The sequence below is a fragment of the Lissotriton vulgaris genome, unplaced genomic scaffold, assembly GCF_964263255.1.
Source record: "Lissotriton vulgaris unplaced genomic scaffold, aLisVul1.2 SCAFFOLD_383, whole genome shotgun sequence".
NCBI lineage: Eukaryota > Metazoa > Chordata > Amphibia > Caudata > Salamandridae > Lissotriton > Lissotriton vulgaris.
Window position 1 is genome coordinate 281070 of NW_028242037.1, and position 17561 is coordinate 298630.

Consider the following 17561-nt stretch of genomic DNA (forward strand, 5'->3'; position numbering starts at 1 on the left):
ACACCCCTCTCCTATGGCTGTGCACTGCTGGGAGTCATATCCACCCACCCCTGTCATGTCTGGGCACTGCTGGGAGTCCTGTACACACCCCTCTCCTATGTCTGGGCACTGCTGGGGTCCTGTACACACCCCTCTCCTATGTCGGGGCACTGCTGGAGTCCTGTACACACTGCTCTCCTATGTCTGGGCACTGCTGGGAGTCATATCCACCTACCCCTGTCATGTCTGTGCACTGTTGGGGGTCCTGTACACACCCCTCTCCTATGTCTGGGCACTGCTGGGAGTCCTGTACACACCTCTCTCCTATGTCTGGGCACTGCTGGGGGTCCTGTACCCACCCCTCTCCTATGTCTGGGCAATGCTGGGAGTCCTGTACACACCCCTCTCCTTTGTCTGGGCACTGCTGGGAGTCATATCCACCCACCCCTGTCATGTCTGTGTACTGCTGGGGGTCCTGTACACACCCCTCTCCTATGTCTGGCACTGCTGGAAGTTATATCCACCCACCCCAGTCATGTCTGGGCACTGCTGGGGGTCCTTTACACACCCCTCTCCTATGTCTGTGCACTGCTGTGCGTCCTGTACACACCCCTCTCCTATGTCTGGGCACTGCTGGGAGTCCTGTACACACCCCTCTCCATTGTCTGGACACTGCTGGGAGTCAAATCCACCCACCCCTGTCATGACTGGGCACTTCTGGGGGTCCTGTACACACCCGTCTCCTATGTCTGGGCACTGCTGTGCGTCCTGTACACACCCTTCTCCTATGTCTGGGCACTGCTGGGAGTCCTGTACACACCCCTCTCCATTGTATGGGCACTGCTTGGAGTCAAATCCACCCACCCCTGTCATGACTGGGCACTGCTGGGGTCCTGTACACACCCCCTCTCCTATGTCTGGGCACTGCTGGGGGTCCTCTACGCACCTCTCTCCTCTGTCTGGGCACTGCTGGGGGTCCCATACCCACCCCTCTCCTATATCTGGGCACTGTTGGGAGTCCTGTACACACCCCATTCCTATGTCTGGGCACTGCTGGGAGTCATATCCACCCACCCTGTCATGTCTGTGCACTGCTGGGGGTCCTGTACACACCCGTCTCCTATGTCTGTGCACTGCTGGGGGTCCTGTACACACCCCTCTCTTGTGTCTGTGCACTGCTGGGGGTCCTGTACACATCCCTCTCCTATATCTGGGCACTGCTGGGGGTCCTGTACACACCCCTCTCCTATGTCTGTGCACTGCTGGGAGTCATATCCACCCACCCCTGTCATGACTGGGCACTGCTGGGAGTCCTGTACACACCCCTCTCCTATGTCTGGGCACTGCTGGGGTCCTGTACACACCCCTCTCCTATGTCGGGGCACTGCTGGAGTCCTGTACACACCGCTCTCCTATGTCTGGGCACTGCTGGGAGTCATATCCACCTACCCCTGTCATGTGTGTGCACTGTTGGGGGTCCTGTACACACCCCTCTCCTATGTCTGGGCACTGCTGGGAGTCCTGTACACACCTCTCTCCTATGTCTGGGCACTGCTGGGGGTTCTGTACCCACCCCTCTCCTATGTCTGGGCAATGCTGGGAGTCCTGTACACACCCCTCTCCTATGTCTGGGCACTGCTGGGAGTCATATCCACCCACCCCTGTCATGTCTGTGTACTGCTGGGGGTCCTGTACACACCCCTCTCCTATGTCTTTGCACTGCTGGGGGTCCTGTACACACCCCTCTCCTGTGTCTGGGCACTGCTGGGAGTCCTGTACACACCCCTCTCCTATGTCTGGCACTGCTGGGAGTTATATCCACCCACCCCTGTCATGTCTGGGCACTGCTGGGGGTCCTTTACACACCCCTCTCCTATGTCTGGGCACTGCTGGGGGTCCTGTACACACCCCTCTCCTATGTCTGAGCACTGCTGGGGGTCCTGTACACACCCCTCTCCTATGTCTGGGCACTGCTGGGGTCCTGTACACACCCCTCTCCTATGTCTGGGCACTGCTGGGAGTCCTGTACACACCCCTCTCCTATGTCTGGGCACTGCTGGGGTCCTGTACACACCCCTCTCCTATGTCTGGGCACTGCTGGGAGTCCTGTACACACCGCTCTCCTATGTCTGGGCACTGCTGGGAGTCCTGTACACAGCCCTAACCTATGTCTGGGCACTGCTGGGAGTCATATACACCCACCCCTGTCATGTCTGGGCACTTTTGGGGGTCCTGTACACACCCCTCTCCTATGTCTGTGCACTGCTGGGGGTCCTTTACACACCCCCTCTCCTGTGTCTGGGCACTGCTGGGGGTTCTGTACACACCCCTCTCCTATGTCTAGGCACTGCTGGGAGTCCTGTACACACCGCTCTCCTATATCTGGGCACTGCTGGGAGTCATATCCATCCACCCCTATCATGTCTGGGTACTGCTGGAGGTCCTGTACACACCCCCTCTCCTGTGTCTGGGCACTGCTGGGGGTCCTGTACACACCCCTCTCCTATGTCTGGGCACTGCTGTGGGTCCTGTACACACCCCTCTCCTATGTCTGGGCACTGCTGGGAGTCCTGTACACACCCCTGTCCTATGTCTGGGCACTGCTGGGAGTCATATCCACCCACCCACCCCTGTCATGTCATGTCTATGCACTGCTGGGGGTCCTGTACACACCCCTCTCCTATGTCTGGGCATTGCAGGGGGTCCTGTACATATCTCCTCTCCTATGTCTGGGCACTGCTGGGGTTCCTGTACACACCGCTCTTCTATGTCTGGGCACTGCTGGGGGTCCTGTACACACCCCTCTCCTATGTCTGGGCACTGCTGGGGGTCCTGTACACACCCCTCACCTATGTCTGGGCACTGCTGGGAGTCCTGTACACACCCCTCTCCTATGTCTGGGCACTGCTGGGAGTCATATCCACCCACCCCTGTCATGTCTGTGCACTGCTGGGGTTCCTGTACACACCCGTCTCCTATGTCCAGGTACTGCTGGGGGTCCTGTACATACCCCCTCTCCTATGTCTGGGCACTGCTGGGAGCGCTGTACACACCCCTCTCCTATGTCTGGGCACTGCTGGGAGTCATATCCACCCACCCCTGTCATGTCTGGGCACTGCTGGGGTTCCTGTACACACACCCCTCCTATGTCTGTGCACTGCTGGGGGTCCTGTACACACGCCTCTCCTGTTTCTGGGCGCTGCTGGGAGTCCTGTACACACCCCTCTCCTATGTCTGGGCACTGCTGGGGGTCCTGTACACACCTCCTCTCCTATGTCTGGGCACTGCTGGGGGTCCTGTACAAATCCCCTCTCCTTTGTCTGGGCTCTGCTGGGGTTCCTGTACACACACCCCTCCTATGTCTGTGCACTGCTGGGGGTCCTGTACACACGCCTCTCCTGTTTCTGGGCGCTGCTGGGAGTCCTGTACACACCCCTCTCCTATGTCTGGGCACTGCTGGGAGTCATATCTACCCAACCCTGTCATGGCTGGGCACTGCTGTCAGTCCTGTACACACCCCCTCTCGTATGTCTGGGCCATGCTTGGAGTCATATCCACCAACCCCTGTCATGTCTGTGCACTGCTTGGGGTCTTGTACACACCCCTCTCCTATGTCTGGGCACTGCTGGGAGTCCTGTACACACCCCTCTCCTATGTCTGGGCACTGCTGGGAGTCATATCCACCCACCCCTGTCATGACTGGGCACTGCTGGGGGTCCTGTACACACCCCCTCTCCTATGTCTGGGCACTGCTGGGGGGTCCTGTACACACCCCTCCCCTATGTCTGGGCACTGCCGGGGTCCTGTAGACACCCCTCTCCTATGTCTGGGCACTGCTGGGAGTCCTGTACACACCCCTCTCCTATGTCTGGGCACTGCTGGGGGTCCTGTACCCACCCCTCTCCTATGTCTGGGCACTGCTGGGAGTCCTGTACACACCCCTCTCCTATGTCTGGGCACTGCTGGGAGTCATATTCACCCACCCCTGTCATGTCTGTGCACTGCTGGGGGTCCTGTACACACCTCTCTCCTGTGTCTGTGCACTGCTGGGGGTCCTGTACACACCCCTCTCCTTTGTCTGGGCACTGCTGGGAGTCCTGTACACACCCCCTCTCCGATGTCTCGGCACTGCTGGGGGTCCTCTACACACCCCTCTCCTATGTCTGAGCACTGCTGGGGCTCCTGTACAAACCCCTCTCCTATGTCTGAGCACTGCTGGGAGTCATATCCACCCACCCCTGTCATGACTGGGCACTGCTGGGGGTCCTGAACACACCCCCTCTCCTATGTCTGGGCACTGCTGGGAGTCATATCCACCCACCCCTGTCATGTCTGTGCACTGCTGGGCATCCTGTACACACCCCTCCCCTATGTCTGGGCACTGCTGGGGGTCCTGTACCCACCCCTCTCCTATGTCTGGGCAATGGTCGGAGTCCTGTACACACCCCTCTCCTATGTCTGGGCACTGCTGGGAGTCATATCCACCCACCCCTTTCATGTCTGTGTACTGCTGGGGGTCCTGTACACACCCCTCTCCTATGTCTGGGCACTGCTGGGGGTCCTGTACACACCTCCTCTCCTATGTCTGGGCACTGCTGGGAGTCCTGTATACACCCCTCTCCTATGTCTGGGCAATGCTCGGAGTCCTGTACACACCCCTCTCCTATGTCTGGGCACTGCTGGGAGTCATATCCACCCACCCCTGTCATGTCTGTGCACTGCTGGGCATCCTGTACACACCCCTTTCCTATGTCTGGGCACTGCTGGGGGTCCTGTACACACCTCCTCTCCTATGTCTGGGCACTGCTGGGAGTCCTGTATACACCCCTCCCCTATGTCTGGGCACTGCTGGGAGTCATATCCACCCACCCCTGTCATGTCTGTGCACTGCTGGGCATCCTGTACACACCCCTCTCCTATGTCTGGGCACTGCTGGGGGTCCTGTACCCACACCTCTCCTATGTCTGGGCACTGCTGGGAGTCCTGTACACACCCCTCTCCTATTTCTGGGCACTGCTGAGAGTCATATCCACCCACCCCTGTCATGTCTGTGCTCTGCTGGGGGTCCTGTACATACCCCTCTCCTATGTCTGTGCACTGCTGGGGGTCCTGTACACACCCCTCTCCTGTGTCTGTGCACTGCTGGGGGTCCTGTACACACCCCTCCTATGTCTGGGCACTGCTGGGAGTCCTGTACACACCCCTCTTCTATGTCTGGCCACTGCTGGGAGACATATCCACCCACCCCTGTCATGTCTGGGCACTGCTAGGAGTCCTGTACACACCCCTCTCCTATGTCTGGGCACTGCTGGGGGTCCTGTACACACCCCTCTCCTATGTCGGGGCACTGCTGGAGTCCTGTACACACCCCTCTCCTATGTCTGGGCACTGCTGGGAGTCATATGCACCCACCCCTGTCATGTCTGTGCACTGTTCGGGGTCCTGTACACACCCCTCTCCTATGTCTGGGCACTGCTGGGAGTCCTGTACACACCCCTCTCCTATCTTTGGGCACTGCTGGGGGTCCTGTACCCACCCCTCTCCTATGCCTGGGCAATGCTCGGAGTCCTGTACACACCCCTCTCCTATGTCTGGGCACTGCTGGGAGTCATATCCACCCACCCCTGTGGTTCTGAAAATTCCGGACCCTGCCATAATGGTGTACCAAGGCCTAAACACTCGTGCAGAAAATATCATCATACCACGACGAATTTGGTATCAATAGACCGGTAATGATCAGGACATTATGCCTGTGTATTTGCGTCGCGATCGAGTGATGCTAACACCCTTAAATCACTGTTCTTGTCCTGAGCCCACGGCATCCATCTTGTGTCTTGCCCTTATATAGTCAATTGATTAAAGTCTGAATTTGATCCAAAGGACACGTCCACCTTTCTCTGACTTCTCCATGACCTGAACAGGCTGAATCTGCCTACGTGATGTTGGCCTCACCAAACCAGTCCATGCCCTCTAGTCAATCTATATTAAAGATCTGAGCAACTTGTTGTGTACATTGGCCTGAGCAAGATTAGAAGGCCGAATACAGTAGCCATGCCTGTTTATGACCCACAAGCATCCCTTATCCTACATTTCTATCTTCCACACCTGGCTCTGTTTCTCTGCTTCTGGGCTTTTACAATGGGGAGGTGACTGTTTATATGATGGGGAGGAAACCAGTTCTATTGTGAGCTTCTTCGGCCTGCACAGGAAAATATGTGAAGTTTGACATATGTTCATGATGGAAGATGGGTTGGTCAGTTTGGGCAAGTAGAATGGAATTCATAATTATAGCCTGCTTTGTTATGGTAACATGGGAGCGACCTACAATGATGTGTTCGTCAGCAAGAATGTGAGCCTAGGGCCAAACTTTTTGTATAAAAGGCCTGCCTGAGAAAGCTCAGGCAGGCTCCCTCTTTCAATTGTAAAACTACGGTTGGACGACGAAGCCTCATAATTAATTATAATAAAGATGTCTTTTAATTTTACAGATTGGCTGTCAATTTCCTTTGCTGCTTTATTATGCAAACTGCTGGATAGATCCCTGGTGGGGAGAGTGAGTCATTTTCCACTTTTCTTCAGTTGGCTGCCCAACACGGGGCCTTATCATGGAGTGGTTATCTGCAGGAGTGTTTTGTCAAAGGATGGAAAAACTACTGGAGGCAGGACAGAATTCTACCAAAAAGAGGTACTCTGGGCACAGGGTTTTCTGGGGGATTATCTGTCTCTGTGGCACAGTACGTTTTTTTTGATTTTTCTGACTTAAAGCTCTCCTAAAGATGTCACTCCTGACTAAGGAACCCATTCTTTTTTTGCTGTAAGTATTTTTTAACAGACTGTTAGTGCAGTGGGGAATTGACAGTTATAATCTGGACAAATATTTGTGTATATGCAAATTGCAATTTGTATAGGCAGTTGAAGAGATATTTTCTCCATCTGTTTTAGTTGAAGAATAAAAATGGGTCGCTCCCAGTCCTTGGTTATTTATTGGTCGCAGAAATGTGACGCAGTCCTTGGTTATTTATTGGTCGCAGAAATGTGACGTTTTGGTTTGGGTACCGGTACATTTGGTTCAGTTGGTAGGCCTTTTGGTTGCTGTGGTTCAGATTATCGTTGGATAATCTTCCTCAGTATTGGTTCCTTGGTTTTATTTGAACACTGCAGTATTCAAAAACCGTGGGTCACGTACATTTGCGTGTATATCGTTGGAGATAGCCCCATGAAGTTTGAAACCCGACTAGTGAGCGCAGATGCCTGGTCGCGGTATTTTGTTTGGTATTAGTATTGACTAGGTTGCAACAAAGGATTCCCGGTTGGAGGATTCGCGTCTGATACCTCCAGTTGGAACTCCAATTTATGAGCTCTCTTTAAAGATCTGTGAGGCTGTCTCTTTTGCAGCCTTCTGGAAATCTGTTGAAGAATTTAAAAAAATAGGAACTAAAACGTTTTTGTTGTAAATATGGTTTACAACTAGTTTTGACAGGTTATTTTTTAACACAGTCCGTAGGCTGTTCCTTGTTCCTGTCCTAAGTGTTGACCTATGGGTTAAAATGTGTGTTTAAATGTCTATGTTGTTTGTGGGTTTTGTTGTAAATTGCGACTGCGCGATTTACAAGAAATGTTTAGAGCGCGCTGCTTTGTGTGTCCTGAGTGTTTGACCCCCCTTCTGTTTTGTGTCTGGAATGAGCTCAATGTATGTATGTGTATGGGTCACCTTCAATAGATGTAAATAAGGCTCCAAAGAAAAAAATGAAAAAACGAAATTGCCTGTTCTTTAGACGCACAGTGTTAGATGTTCACAGCCAAGTCTTTTCAGCTGCAGTATATCTAATCATTCAGCCAGCACCTCTCTAGTTAAACACGGGTGGTGGAATTTTGCAAACAGTCCTTTTTAAATAAATGTGGCGCAATCATCTCACGCATTCCCAGTTAGGCAGCTGCGCCTAGGCTTGTGTGTTAATATGTATCTAAATAATAGGCAAGGGATGTAGTGAGCATTTTATATGTAGAACAGTCACAAATAGCAATAATTAGGCTTCATTAGAATTTTTTTATTAATTATGAAAAATAATTATTAAAAACAAAGTGCTACAAAAATCGTTTTTTAATATTTGTGAAGCTTAACACTCATGCTATGACCCCTTAGCATTAAAATGTTTGATTTAAGTTATGTTGTACCACGAAAATGACCAAACACTTCTGTGCGCAATTTCCCTTACCCCAGGCGCAAACAAGCTCATTTATATAAGGTATAACTTAGTATTTTCAAAAGCATTTCTCGTAAATTGGGTAGTAGACATTCTAGTAATACCCATTAACCAATAAAATTATAGAATATTTATTTCTTAGTATCCAGAATACAAAAGTCGATTTTCACATGAATAGACTGTTTTGAATGGTTTCAGGGCCCTTTTTTAAAGCGTCTCTTTAGTAAATGCATACATTTAGACCTTAATATATATGTTTGCAGGTTGTGCCTTCTTATGATTCAGCAAGTCAATGTGTCATAGAATTACAAGAAAAAAAAAGAGAGAAATTATTGTTTTAAATATAGTGAAATATTGCAGGTTATGTGGAAGTGGTTAAACCTACTGGCCTTGTCAGCTTCAGTTACCAGGAGCAGGGGACTGGCAGAACCTGTATAACGTGTTCCAGCAGTAGCGGCGGCCGAGATGTTATCTTGTAAGGCTGTCTTGTTGACATTTGTGACCTTTTAATTAGGGCCTCGCCTGTGGAATGCAGCATGACATGGTTAAACGTGCATCTGGTGCTAACTTCAGCTGCCTCTTTGTGTTTAAATCCCTGCCCCTGCCACGGTCCTGACCTGAGGTCACTTAAATAGCCTGACTTGCTCCATAAAGCTAATTCCTGCTCATGTTTATAATTTAAAAGTATCTTCTTAGAGCTTACAAATATGACATTAGCTGGGATGGGATTTTCGTTTTTGGGAACTAAAATGAGCAAAGGATGCAGGGCACATGTACAGCAAATGATGATTGCATTTTAGCCAAAGAATAAATAATAGCTCCAGCATGTTCCTCAAAACGCTTGTTGTTTGGTAAATTATGTCACCAACACATTCATTTTCAATTAGATATGTGCTGACACAGCATTGCATCCCGCTAATAATAATAAAAGGAACACCACACGTGGTTTGCATAGCTCCCAGTTGCTTTCAAAATGCTGCACACAAGCGCTTTATATGAGATGTAGTTGATTGTATATGATTTAAATCTGTAACCTTCATTTCATTGCAGGCTGGCTTGTTCTCATTTGCCGCATTCACATTACATCTGCGTTAAAAGCGCACATCTGAGATAATAAACAAATAGGAAAGGTATTCCTCATGCAAAATTGTAGCACCTGCACTTCATGTCTTACAAATTAAGCACTGTGTAAAATGAAGGAACATGATTTAAAAAGGGCAAATGCAAAAGTGATTTCTTTGAGAAAACAAATATCAAACGTTCTGCTAAATGATCTGTAGAACTGGTATATGTGTGTCTCCATGCTAGGAACGAATTTTTTTTTTAGTTAAGTTTATTTGACAAAATGAAAAACGAAGTGTTACATTGAGTTTTAGATAAGTAGAAGCCCTTCCCCAAAATTCTGCAACTTAAACGCCTTAGGCCTGAGTGAGAATGGGCGTTTTTGCAAGGTACATGGAAAATAGGTTACAGGTAAGTAATGAAAAGTTTTTGTATGTCACGTTGTGCCATGTTTTGTAGTCTGATAAAAAGGGTTAAAATTGATGTTGTATTATAAGAAATGTGTGTGTTGTGTATCTTTTCTGCTTCTTCCTACAGATAATTCATGGATTAATTCACAAGACACGTGAGTTGGCTGGTTGAAGAGAAATGTTTTTTTTTGCGTAATTTGTTTAAGAAAAAATGTGTGTGTTTATGTTTCATTTATACATTTGGTCCACTGAAACGCGTTATTTGACACAGCGACACTGTATTTTACAGCAGAGTATCAATTACCTGATGCCCTGCTGTCAAAAGAAGGGCATGTGCCATGGTATTATGCATGACCGTTTATTCATATATGCTGTTTGTTTGTCTGGGCTGTTTTTCCTTGTGCTTGATATACAGCAAGTATATCTTATGGCTTGAGATGGCTTGATATGTGTATTTATTTTTTAATGTTTTTTGTGTATGTTCTGTTCTATGGTGCTACTTTGAATTACAAATTCCCCTGTGTTGTGAAGGAACACATATGACGATATGCATTGTTTCACAATAAATTGGATGAATATTGTATTAAGATAAATTTCACAGATATGGATCTCATACTGTGAGCAGTAAGGCAGCAGTTTTTCCAGTGCACGCCTAAATTTGGCTGTAATAATTTTTTTAAGAAAACTAAAATGATATACTGGATCATAGATTGCCATCCGTTGTTAGTCACTTAACTGCCTTTTTCCTTAAGGACAGGCAGCTCTGCATTTATGTATCCTTGATTGGGCCTAAGGATGGAATTATAGATCCGTGACTAAAGGTGGCCTAATTTTGATATCGCATTTTTTTGATCGCATTTTTTGATTCCTGAATAAGCCTATGGATTCATTTTTTTTCGCTGAAGAGACAACTGAACATTAGTTAGAATTATCGTGTAGGGTATAGATTGTCAGCGGTAGAGTTAAAATTCTGTAACATTGGTCTTTTCATGTATCCCCGTGCTCTTGGTGCTGTGTCACATGCCTTAGGCCACCCAAGCAAACTCTTGTCCTTCCTATAGATTTTTCTTTTTGCTTTTTCCCTGACCAATGTTGCATCATGTTTAGTTATTGAAGATTTTAGTTGTGTCCTACTTCCATTTTTTTTCCCTTCTCCATCTTCCTTTCACCAGTCAGCCCATTTATTATTATGGGTGTATTGTTCATGTTCCACATACATTCCCTTTTGATTGATGAGACTAATTTTCAAGAATTTACTTTAGGCCCACTTCAAATGTCTTTTTCAGACTGACTGTCAGGATAGTGATAGCCTGGTTAAATGACCCAATACAAGTTTTCCATCTCAATAGGAGATATCTCAAGTTTACATTCTTTTTAGTACGGCATATTTTTATGTCTATTTTTAATTTTTCAGTTCCCTTCTGTTTCTGCTGTTTCAATTTTTTAATAAGATGTGTTCTAATCATGCAGATACCAGGACTCTCTAGTTCTTGTCCTCTTGTCTGCACAGTTGATCATTAGCCTTTGTATTACATAGCGCACTTGATGCACATTGTTTTAAAAAGGGACTTTTCTTCATGTCCTTGATAATGTGTATTATGCCATTGCTCTATTTGAGATGTTCTAGATAAGGAGTTTAGGAACACCTAGGCTTCATCATTAAGGAGAATATGTATTTACCCCATTAAATAATGTATCCTATTAGATAATGCCACTGTATGAGGGCATCCATTTAGGTTGCCATGACGAATTGCCACTCCTTTGCAGATTGCAGGCCACTTGCTTGCAGCCCTCTTGTCAAAAAGCCAACCCATGAACTGTTTTTATATCTGACTTGAAGGAAACTAACAATTGTGTTACACTTCCTACATCACTAGGGTCCTGCTGGATCTTCCAGAGTCAAAGGAAGAGTGATTCCCTGCAGACCTGTGATCAACCATAAACCCACTCCCCATCAGTAAACATGGCAGACGACTACAGACTTCTTGGCCCTGCAATTCCTGAACAGCAATCAGCAGCGTGAACAGCAATCAGCAGCGTGGGCAGCGGTCATCAGCATGGACAGCGATCATCAGCGTGCCTCCAGTGGTACCTCCTAAGCAAGCCATTTGTTTCATCAGAAGGCGTTGTAAAAAGAAAAGAAAAAAAAAAAGGAGCTGATTTTCTGTTTTGCCTCAGAAGTTCAGTGCAAAGATGCGAAGGATCCCTGCTTTTGATGGCAGGACTGTCATCCACTTTGTGCAATTTGTTCAAACTGTCATGTGCTTGAACCTCTGACAGCGCGCGGTCCCCTGACCCCTTGGCCCGAGTTTTGGCCTCACCAACACCTCTTTTGCTTTGCACCAGCGGAACGGCGGTGCACCCAAGCATCCACGTTTGGAAAACGGCACTACATTCTGGTGCCCATAAGAGAGCAGCTTGAGCGTCCTCTGACACTAAATGATGAGTGTTGGAGTCTGAAAGTGCTGCTGACCTTGCTAGGTTTGTTGCTAAGTGGTGCTTGGATCTGCACGAGATGCTTTGTGCCCTTGATTTATGAAGAGCGCATCATTTGTAGTGTCTGCCACAAAGAAGAGACACTGGTGCATTGTTTTAAGACATTGAGACTTTCGAGTGAGCTGTGAGTGTTTGCCCGGAGGGCACTCGTACTAAACAGTATTGTCTTCTCATGAAAAAGCCTGAATTGAAGAGGCCCAACGCGAAGAAGACACTGGAAGCGGATTTGATGGACAATAGAAGCCTGCAATGAGAGGCTTTGGCGGACTCTGGGTATTTTCTGTGAGCTTGCATAGAATTGGAGTTTGGAAACTAATTTTTGCTGCTTTGCTGGCATTTGTTTTAAAGTACTATTCTGTTTAGTAAAAGCAGAATGAAGTCTCTCTGTGGAAGTGTATCCCTTTTTCATCTGAGAGCATTGATCAGGAACGCCACTGTTTCACTTGAACATATAATAGATTACTGAAATGCATAGGAAGCTATATAAAATGTTATTAAATTCTAGGATTTGCTTTTTGTTTAGGATTGTGCAAGTATTTTGCATTTGACTTTTGTTTTTCTTTTTCTCTTGCTTTTTCTGAAATTGTATTATGGTTTTTTGTTAAATTTTTGATTGGTTACCATTTGCCAGTTGCAGGGTCACGTAGGAGTACCAACGGTTCAGTTTGTGACCTGAGTAGTGGCAGTAGGCCTGCAGGACTTGCAGTGTCCCTATGACCTGCTAATAATCACAGCTGAAGTACTCTATCAAGATCGCGTGAGCGACATTAGAAAATGGAGATTGTATTGAGGAATGACGATGAAAAGCAAGAGATGAAAAACCGAAATTATAGAATGTTGTTCTCTAAGGGTGGTATAACTTTCTCTATTTTAATACTTTTATGTATTCTATTAGTTATTATATTACGTCTGCACCAACTTCTCAACCTACTCTTTCTTTACTGTTTCTTCACATGACTTTCATATTTTACCTGAACATACATTGGTTAGGCCAGAGTTTACTGATAGACCCTTCTGTACAGCTTCTACATCAACACTAGAACATCAATAATTGTTGGGTGGGTGATCTTATACCACGTACTACAGATAGAGGTGTTCACTATTTGGTCCTGCCATATATGGCCTTTGTACCACTACGTGTGTAAGAAGACTTGTCCCGAGAGAGTTGCTAAGTAGTAAGATAATACTACAGCAACCCCTTTGATGATCTGATAAGTATAGACCTAGATTCAGCCATACATGGGTTTAGGTTATTGCCTATATAAGGGCAAAAGGGGCGTCTGTGGTTCTGAAAATTCCGGACCCTGCCATAATGGTGTACCAAGGCCTAAACACTCGTGCAGAAAATATCATCATACCACGACGAATTTGGTATCAATAGACCGGTAATGATCAGGACATTATGCCTGTGTATTTGCGTCGCGATCGAGTGATGCTAACACCCTTAAATCACTGTTCTTGTCCTGAGCCCACGGCATCCATCTTGTGTCTTGCCCTTATATAGTCAATTGATTAAAGTCTGAATTTGATCCAAAGGACACGTCCACCTTTCTCTGACTTCTCCATGACCTGAACAGGCTGAATCTGCCTACGTGATGTTGGCCTCACCAAACCAGTCCATGTCCTCTAGTCAATCTATATTAAAGATCTGAGCAACTTGTTGTGTACATTGGCCTGAGCAAGATTAGAAGGCCGAATACAGTAGCCATGCCTGTTTATGACCCACAAGCATCCCTTATCCTACATTTCTATCTTCCACACCTGGCTCTGTTTCTCTGCTTCTGGGCTTTTACAATGGGGAGGTGACTGTTTATATGATGGGGAGGAAACCAGTTCTATTGTGAGCTTCTTCGGCCTGCACAGGAAAATATGTGAAGTTTGACATATGTTCATGATGGAAGATGGGTTGGTCAGTTTGGGCAAGTAGAATGGAATTCATAATTATAGCCTGCTTTGTTATGGTAACATGGGAGCGACCTACAATGATGTGTTCGTCAGCAAGAATGTGAGCCTAGGGCCAAACTTTTTGTATAAAAGGCCTGCCTGAGAAAGCTCAGGCAGGCTCCCTCTTTCAATTGTAAAACTACGGTTGGACGACGAAGCCTCATAATTAATTATAATAAAGATGTCTTTTAATTTTACAGATTGGCTGTCAATTTCCTTTGCTGCTTTATTATGCAAACTGCTGGATAGATCCCTGGTGGGGAGAGTGAGTCATTTTCCACTTTTCTTCACCCCTGTCTTGTCTGTGTACTGCTGGGGGTCCTGTACACACCCCTCTCCTGTGTCTTTGCACTGCTGGGGGTCCTGTACACACCCCTCTCCTGTGTCTCTCCACTGCTGGGGGTCCTGTACACACCCTTCTCCTATGTCTGGGCACTGCTGGGAGTCCTGTTCACTCCCCTCTCCTATGTCTGGCACTGCTGGGAGTCATATCCACCCACCCCTGTCATGTCTGGGCACTGCTGGGGGTCCTGTTCACACCCCTCTCCTATGTCTGGGCACTGCTAGGGGTCCTGTACACACCTCTCTCCTATGTCTGAGCACTGCTGGGGGTCCTGTACACACCCCTCTCCTATGTCTGAGCACTGCTGGGAGTCCTGTACACACCCATCTCCTATGTCTGGGCACTGCTGGGGTCCTGTACACATCCCTCTCCTATGTCTGGGCTCTGCTGGGAGTCCTGTACACACCGCTCTCCTATGTCTGGGCACTGCTGGGAGTCCTGTACACAGCCCTAATCTATGTCTGGGCACTGCTGGGAGTCATATCCACCCACCCCTGTCATGTCTGGGCACTGCTGGGGGTCCTGTATACACCCCTCTCCTATGTCTGGGCACTGCTGGGGGTCCTGTACATACCCCTCTCCTATGTTTGGGCACTGCTGGGAGTCATGTACACACCCCTCTCCTACGTCTGGGCACCTCTGAGGGTCCTCCTTTACACTCCCCTCTCCTATGTCTGGGCACTGCTGGGAGTCCTGTACACACCCCTCTCCTATGTCCGGGCACTGCTGGGAGTCATATTCACCCACCCCTGTCATGTCTGGACACTGCTGAGGGTCCTGTAAACACCCCTCTCCTATGTCAGGGGACTGCTGGGAGTCATATCCACCCACCCCTGCCATGTCTGAGCACTGCTGGGTGTCCTGTACACACCCCTCTCCTATGTCTGGGCACTGCTGGGGGTCCTGTACACACCCCCTCTCCTATGTCTGGGCACTGCTGGGAGTCCTGTACACACCCCTCTCCTATGTCTGGGCACTGCTGGGGGTCCTGTACACACCCCCTCCCCTATGTCTGGGCACTGCTGGGAGTCATATCCACCTACCCCTGTCATGTCTGGGCACTGATGGGGGGTCCTGTACACACACCCTCTCCTATGTCTGGGCACTGCTGGGGGTCCTGTACACACCCCTCTCCTATGTCTGGGCACTGCTGGGAGTCCTGTACACACCCCTCTCCTATGTCTGGGCACTGCTGGGAGTCATATCCACCCACCCCTGTCATGTCTGGGCACTGCTGGGGTCCAGTACACACCCCTCTCCTATGTCTGGGCATGGCTGGGAGTCATATCCACCCACCCCTGTCATGTCTGGGCACTGCTGAGGGTCCTGTAAACACCCCTCTCCTATGTCTGGGGACTGCTGTGAGTCATATCCACCAACCCCTGTCATGTCTGAGCACTGCTGGGTGTCCTGTACACACCCCTCTCCTATGTCTGGGCACTGCTGGGGGTCCTGTACACACCCCCTCTCCTATGTCTGGGCACTGCTGGGAGTCCTGTACACACCCCTCTCCTATCTCTGGGCACTGCTTGGGGTCCTGTACACACCCCCTCTCATATGTCTGGGCACTGCTGGGAGTTATATCCACCCACCCCTGTCATGTCTGGGCACTGCTGGGGGTCCAGTACACACCTCCTCTCCTATGTCTGGGCACTGTTGGAGGTCCTGTACACACCCCCTATCCTATGTCTGGGCACTGCTGGGAGTCCTGTACACATCCCTCTCCGATGTCTGGGCACTGCTGGGGGTCCTGTACACACCCCCTCTCCTATGTCTGGGCACTGCTGAGAGTCATATCCACCTACCCCTGTCATGTCTGGGTACTGATGGGGGGTCCTGTACACACACCCTCTCCTATGTCTGGGCACTGCTGGGGGTTCTGTACACACCCCTCTCCTATGTCTGGGCACTAATGGGAGTCCTGTACACACCCCTCTCCGATGTCTGGGCACTGCTGGGGGTCCTGTACACACCCCCTCTCCTATGTCTGGGCACTGCTGGGAGTCATATCCACTAACCCCTGTCATGTCTGGGCACTGATGGGGGGTCCTGTACACACACCCTCTCCTATGTCTGGGCACTGCTGGGGTCCAGTACACACCCCCTCTCCTATGTCTGGGCACGGCTGGGAGTCATATCCACCCACCCCTGTCATGTCTGGGCACTGCTGGGGTCCAGTACACACCCCCTCTCCTATGTCTGGGCACGGCTGGGAGTCATATCCACCCACCCCTGTCATGTCTGGGCACTGCTGAGGGTCCTGTAAACACCCCTCTCCTATGTCAGGGGACTGCTGGGAGTCATATCCACCCACCCCTGCCATGTCTGAGCACTGCTGGGTGTCCTGTACACACCCCTCTCCTATGTCTGGGCACTGCTGGGGGTCCTGTACACACCCCCTCTCCTATGTCTGGGCACTGCTGGGAGTCCTGTACACACCCCTCTCCTATGTCTGGGCACTGCTGGGGGTCCTGTACACACCCCCTCCCCTATGTCTGGGCACTGCTGGGAGTCATATCCACCTACCCCTGTCATGTCTGGGCACTGATGGGGGGTCCTGTACACACACCCTCTCCTATGTCTGGGCACTGCTGGGGGTCCTGTACACACCCCTCTCCTATGTCTGGGCACTGCTGGGAGTCCTGTACACACCCCTCTCCTATGTCTGGGCACTGCTGGGAGTCATATCCACCCACCCCTGTCATGTCTGGGCACTGCTGGGGTCCAGTACACACCCCCTCTCCTATGTCTGGGCACGGCTGGGAGTCATATCCACCCACCCCTGTCATGTCTGGGCACTGCTGAGGGTCCTGTAAACACCCCTCTCCTATGTCTGGGGACTGCTGTGAGTCATATCCACCAACCCCTGTCATGTCTGAGCACTGCTGGGTGTCCTGTACACACCCCTCTCCTATGTCTGGGCACTGCTGGGGGTCCTGTACACACCCCCTCTCCTATGTCTGGGCACTGCTGGGAGTCCTGTACACACCCCTCTCCTATCTCTGGGCACTGCTTGGGGTCCTGTACACACCCCCTCTCATATGTCTGGGCACTGCTGGGAGTTATATCCACCCACCCCTGTCATGTCTGGGCACTGCTGGGGGTCCAGTACACACCTCCTCT